Below are 7,839 nucleotides of genomic sequence, written 5' to 3' on the forward strand. Positions count from 1 at the left end.
AAGAAATGCTTTAACTTTCTCTTGGATAATGCTCATTACGTTCATTTGTGTTGAACACTAATTGCATCAATCTTGTTGTGTGTATATATGTACAGTGGGTCAAATGAGACTATAAGGAGAAAAATGAAATGTACAAGTTTAAGCACCGTTTGACGATACGAAAAAAATAAAAAGATCCGATTATTATATCCGGATTCTCTGTATATAAAAATAATGGATTTAGCGGTAAATAAAAATTCGAAAATCATCTGCTTTGACTGGTAAGGAAAATGTATAAGCCTTTTAAGTTTTAAGTCGAGCGGATACTGCGTGGGACCGGGCCAGTGGGTCACTGTCTTGAATCCTTTTTGCTTAGTTAGGGAGGCAAAGAGAAAGAAAATACACAGGACACTTGGGGCATTTAATAAAATTACAAATAAAAATCCATATCTAATGGATATTGATATTTTATAAAATTTTATGAAATCTATTAAATTGCATCTTACTATCACAATTATAAAACTTATTATATAAAACTCCACAAAATTTAAATTTTAAGTGTGAGTCAAGAACAATTGTAACAACAAAAACTAAATTACATCCTCCTATAATTGTCACATTTTCTCTTAATCAATGTAGTGAATGGATAATCATTCTTTTTCAATTTAAGAAATTTCTTATATATGTTATAGATCTTGGGAAAGTATATTCCCAAAAACTATTTAAAATGTCATAAAAACCTTTCAAAATTGTGCAAAATTAATGCAGTGACTTATCCCATTCCTCCATTGATGGATATATTCTAAAATTACTATCAATTTACTCCAGTTGACAAAATATTCTCTTAATTCCAAAGCACTATTGAGTATGTCAGTCTGAATACAATTTTAAAAGAAGATCTTTATGCCATGATTTCTCACCTTATAGCTTCACTTAATTTACTGTTTCTAAAACTTGAGTTTTCTCAATTCTGTCTCACTGTTCCGTATCTTCAAAAATATATCATCCATCACACGCAACTTATGGTAGCTGGTGTAATAACAAGAGAGAAGTAGCCTTAATTACGATCATTTTCTTTTATTTGTTGAACAATATCATCATCCAAAAAAAATTATCTACAGTAATCTAACATAATTTCTTATTCATATTTCCACTTTGAGCTTCGAATAATTTCAGTTAAAGTATTTGCAATAGTTATACTCAACTTTTGAAAGCAAGAATCTTCATCTTTAATTCCCAACTTTTATTACCAAAGTGTACTATCAAACAACTTTTATTGCCAATTTTTGTTCAGCAATATCTAATGGATATTGATATTGATACCTAATAATTAGAATTTGATGAAATATGTCAAATTGCATCTTACCATCTTAATTATAAATCTCACTATATAAAAACTCCACAAATTTAAATTTTAACCATGAGTTAAAAACTGTTGCAACAACAAAAACTAAATTACATTTCCCACATATTATGTTAGTTTCTTGACCACCAACATAGGAGTATTTGGTGAAATGATAAAGTTTGAGAATAGATGAAATCACCTGGGAGAAAGAAGCCAACTTCCATGCTTTCAAGTAAAAGATCAAGAGTTATAAGCCAACCAATCAATGAGGATGTCGACAATTGAGTGGAGAGGATGTAATGAGCTAACTTTTGTATAAAGCAATGACAGGGTAGAACTATATAGGAGACTAAGTCTTTTGTAGTTTAAGAGAAAATGATCCTATTTCAAATATTGTAACAGCACTTGGTGGCATATTTAAAAATTTTTATTAAGTCTTTAAGGAAAGAAATGTCCCCATTTCATGTATTGTAACAATTATTGGTGACATATGTGTAAAAGCTTGTCAGCTCTTTATAAGGGATGAGCAATTGACAAATTGTTAGGTTGTCTCACTAGTTAAGTTATATTTGTAACTAACCATCTAAAGCCGCCCCTATAGCCCAAAGATGGCATGTTTGGTACTCTCGGTTAGACCTGACAATTTTGGACACGACACGTTAATACGATACGAGAAGACACGAGTTAAATAGGTTTTGGGTTTACCCTTAACGTGTTTCATGTCTAATTTTCGTGTCTTAATGTGTCGGACACGACAAATACGTTTAAAACACGTTTAAACACATTTACTTAATCGTGTTATCGTGTTTAAACGTGTATACGTGTTTAAACGTGTATATATGACACGTTTATTAACCTATTAAACATTAATAGTTAAAAACTATTTTAACCTTATATAAATAATTTTTAATAATTATTTAATGTGTATTTTAACCTTATATATGATAATGAATTTTATGTATGTTATTTATATTAAATTTTATTATATTTGATGTTATTATTATTATTTTTTTGTTATAATTATTTTTATAATTATAAATTTTAAATTTAAATAATAAAATTATATTTAATTATAAATATTTTTATTTAATCGTGTTAATCGTGTTAAACATGTTAAACGTATTATTAATCATGTCGTGTCGTATATTGACACGTTTAATAAACGTGTAAAACGTATTAATCGTGTCGTGTCGTGTTACACGTGTATTAAATGTATACGTGTTTCAAATTTAAGACACGAATATTAAACGTGTCGTGTTCGTGTTTAGCCTTAATGTGTTTCGTGTATAATCGTGTCTGACACGTTAAAGATACGAAAACACGAATTGCCAAGTCTACTATCGGTCTCTTTGTACATACTTTCAATATTAATAATATATTTTTTAATATGGATCTAGTGATTGTGTATATGGCATTCTTTATTCTCATGATTTCGATATTACTTTTGCATAAACTAATTCGTAGCTAAAAAAAAAACTAATTCGTAGCTATTATTGATGTTTGCTTAAATATAATCGAATTATTAATTGGCTTGTACGAAAGCGTTTGCTCGAACGCTACATGGACTATCACATATTTAAACGAAAATGTGTAATTTGTGACACTTAGCAAACTTAATGTTGCACACTTACTCTAACAAAGTATTTAGAAAAAACTAGAGAAGGAGAATGCATAGAAAGGATTGGTTGTTCCAAACCTTTAAAACTTTCCTTAGACCTAAAACCTCGCCAAAGACTCTTTAAAATGGTTAAATACATATAAAGTCCTTATACTTATGTATTTTTTTTTAATTTAGTCACTGTACTTAAAATTAAAGCAATTTAATCTTTTGATTTTGAAAATTATTTCAATTTAGTTTTTATTCTTAACGGTATCCAATTTTACTCTTAAAAGGGATGATGTCAATATTGACGTGACTCATTGACGTAACATTAATATGAAGATGTGACATGTCACGTGACATCAACATAATAACACTACAACGCTTATGCACGTTTGATTCGTGAAATAAATAAGAATGGAATAGAATAGTTTTTTTGTGAGAATAGAATAAGTTGGCATTAACATTGGAAAATACGAATATTTTATTTATAATTTAAATATTATTATGATTATTTATTTTTAAATATTAATAATTTGAAAAAAATTTAAAATATGAATAATTGACAATTTAAATATTAATAATTTATATTTTCAAATGTTAATATTTTATTTATAATTTCAAAGTCATTATGATTATTTATTTTTATTTTATTTTATTTTTAAATATTAATAATTTATAATTTATTTAAAATATTAATAATTGATCATTTAAATATCAATATTTTATTTATAATTTAAATGTTATTATGATTATTTATTTTTATTATTATTTTATTGTATTTTTAAATATTAATAATTTATTTTTAATATTAATAATTTATCATTTAAATTTTAATATTTTATTTATAATTTAATCATTAATTTTTAAATATTTATATTTTATTTATAATTTAAATGTTATTATGATTGTTTAATTTTCTTTTCTAAATATTAATAATTTATAATTTATTTATAATATTAATAATTCAACAATTAAATATTAATACTTTATTTACAATTTAATCAATAATTTTTCAAATATTAATATTTTATTTTGAATTTAAATGCTATTATGATTATTTTTTATTTTATTGTTTAAATATGAATAATTTATAATTTATTTAAAATATTAATAAATGATCATTTAAATATTAATATTTTATCAATAATTTAATCATTATATAAAATACTAATATTTTATTTATAATTTAAATGTTATTATGATTATTTATTTATATTTTTAAATAATAATAATTGATAATTTATTTAAAATATTAATGATTAATAATCTAAATATTAATATTTTATTTTATAATTTAATCATTGATATTATTATTTATTTTTATTTTATTTTTTAAAATGTTAATCATTTATAATTTATTTAAAATATAAATAATTGATCACTTAAATATTAATATTTTATTTTTAATGTAATCATTAATATTTGCAAATATTAATATTTTATTTCTAAATATTAATATGGGTAAGATTGTTAATTTTAAAACTTATGATGGATAATTTAGTCTTAACAAATTTTGAAGCTATTTCATAAAACATGAAATAGCTAATACCAAAAGAGAATATAGGTTTAGTTAAACCTAACTTTTAATTGATTTTAAAAAATAGCTTTAGAAATAGCTACTCCTTTATACAATTGCAAACCAAACATGGGAGCAAGTATCAAATGGGCATAGAGGAGTAATAGCTTAACCCAATGTGCAGTTAGTTGTCAAGCTTGCTTGGCGCTTTGGAACTTCTGGTCAATTCTGCCTCCACCAACACACTGCCCTGCACCTTGGACTTGAGTCTTCTTACTCTCTAGCCCACTGCCACTTGGGTAGGCACCCTTCCGGCCCACTTATAGCACACTTGGGGTCAGACCTGGGCGTGGGCGATGACACAAGTTAGTAGTATCTTTGTTCATCGACCAATAAAATTTCAATCAAGATAGGAGTTATTATCACAAGCTGTCCATGGGTCGCATAGCTCACCAGACTTGCGAGTCTAATCTGACTTGGGTTGGCCTTTGGACGAGATATTTTAGATCCAACTCAATTCGATATATTATTATATTAGTAAAAATTATTTTTATTTAATTTTAGTTTTAATGTATATTGACAAACAGTAAAATATTAATATAATTTTTTTATATTTTAATAATTAATTTAATTTAAATGAGCTTAAATGGACCGGTCAAATCTGAGTTTAAACTTAATTTTTAAATATGTCAATTGAGTGTGTGGTCCGATCCATTGACATCTCTATCACACTTTCTCAATGGATCAAATTTTGTTTTATTTCCTACACAATTTTTTTTTTCAACTATAGGAATACTTTTGCTTCTCCGTTTGTGCGGTTATTGGCTTAGGAAACGATTTGGTGAAAGTGCCACTGCACTCAAACCTTGCTTCTTTCTGCTTTCTTCCTTCTTTCCATTTATATATAATAAGAATGAAAGCATGCGAGGGAGTAACCTTAACATAATTGTCTATCTTCCATCATCTATTTGTTCTGATCCTTATAAACATTTTAATTTAATTATGGTCGTGAATTTTCTATATTTAATAATAATTAATTATATTTATTTATATAAATTTTAAAATTCTAATTTATTAAAGATCGAAAGAAAGTTAAAATTTAATAAGCAATCCATTCGATTTTAAACATGAGAGAATTGAGAAACTTAAATATCACTTCTTCAAACTTATTTGCTATCATGTTAGAAAACGGAACCACCTTCATACTATTTTTCCAAGAGTACTGAAATAATTAAGGTAAGACACCATTATCATACTTAGAGTTGATTGATCAATTAATCAAATGTGACACGTACTAACAAGTATTGATTAGTATTCACATCAATGGAGCTTAAGAAAATCCGAACAAGTATTCTTACAATTGATCATTCATGACATGTTCGAACAAATTGATTCGAACATGTGATATAACTAAAGAATTGAAATAAGAAATTGATAAGAAGTGAAAATTGCCTTGATGATTTCAGTTCATGCTAAGATCTTTATAATACAAAGGTATGGTGGTTGGATAAATCTACAAGTTTGAATACAAGTGTGTTTAGATAAGATGATATCAAAACTTAAAAGTACTGATAAAGATTGAATATTGAATCTATTAGCTTCACATTTTGTTCTTCTTATCAAATTGATTATTCTCTCCCTGATGCAACGGAGTTAACTGATGGTGCTGCTGAAGATGTTGTTGCAGTGACGTTGATCCATTTATGTTAATAGATGATGCTGATCCATTTCCTTTGATATATTTGATATGCATTAAGAGAAGTATTCCGTATGAACAAAGCATAGCAAAATCCCATCCCTTTTTTAGCTCCACTCATATATTTCTTCCTTTGTCAAAAAGTACGATCAAGTTAATTTTTATTGTATTTTTTTTATCAAAACACTTGCATACAATGGGAAATCAAACTAATTCTTGTTTTCTAAAAAATAATTTGTATGTCAATCAAGATGGTAGAAAAAACACTTACATACGATGGCAAATCAAATTAATTATTGTAAAAAAAAACATTTGTACGGCAATAATCAATTTTTAGTTTTTAATTTTTTTTATTATATGTATAAAATTTAAAATATATAAATCTATAATATTATATATTCTTTTTTAATCACTTGTCATGTAAAATTTTGAATTTAAAAATAAATTTAAGATGAATAAAAAAATTAACATCACCAAAATTTTAAAATAGTTCTAAACAAGAGCTTTAAATTTAAGAAACAAAGAATAGACATCACCTTTAGTAAAATATCAACAAATGATATATAATATCTACAACCTTCAAGGCAAGGTATCCTAATAGGTCCCCAAACATCATTATATAAAAAATCAAGAGGTCTTATACTTGCTAAACTAGATTTATTGAAAGGAAACCTATGAATCTTACTGCAACCACATGAATTACATGGAAATATAACGAGAAGATCTTGAGAATGGATGTCAAAGTCTGACGTGTCTTGAGGCCTATAAGTGAGAGTGCAGCAGGTTTTGTTAAGAGTTTGGTTTCTTGAAAAGTATAAACTCCGCCTTTACTTGTAGCCTGTAGGGGTGAGCAAATGGATGATTTTGGTGGTTTAGTCCACCATATGTAAAACTAAATAAATCAATCATTTTAACAAATCAATCATTTTAAAAAATCGATCAAATATAAATAAAAATCAAATCAACCAAACATAGAATTGATTTTATTGGTCCGATTTTGAACCAATTGATTAAAATTTTATCACATTTTTTTCATAAATTATAATATTAAAATTTATAAACTTCATCTATAATTATATATATAGATATACATATATATGAAATTAATAAGAAAACTTCTATGTTATAATGTTTTATATCAAGGTTTGAGAAAACTTCTATGTTATAATGTTTTATATCAAAGTTTGTATAACTAATAACTAATTATAAACAATATGTTATAAAATCTAAAATGATAACTAATAAACTTATTAAGTGTAATCTTATAAATAAAATTTATTATAAGTTATAGTAATGCTTGTGTATAAATTAAATATATGTATATATAATATATTACTTTATTATATATATAAAATTAATGATAAAAATTATATGTTAAAATGTTTTATATCAAAGTTTGTATAAATAATAACTAATTATAAACAATATTTTATAAAATTTAAGGTAATAGCTAATAAAGTTATTAAGTATAATCATATAAATAAAATCTATTATAAGTTGTAGTGATGCTTATATATAATATATAATTTTATTATATATATACATATATATAAAATTAATGACATAACTTATATGTTATAATGTTTTATATTAAAGTTTATATAAATAATAACTAACTATAAACAATATATTATAAAATCTAAGATGATATATAATAAAGTTATTATGTGCAATCATATAAATAAAGTTTATTATAAATT

The sequence above is a fragment of the Theobroma cacao genome, chromosome 4 (genome assembly GCF_053813885.1).
Source record: "Theobroma cacao isolate CCN51 chromosome 4, ASM5381388v1, whole genome shotgun sequence".
NCBI classification, from domain to species: domain Eukaryota; kingdom Viridiplantae; phylum Streptophyta; class Magnoliopsida; order Malvales; family Malvaceae; genus Theobroma; species Theobroma cacao.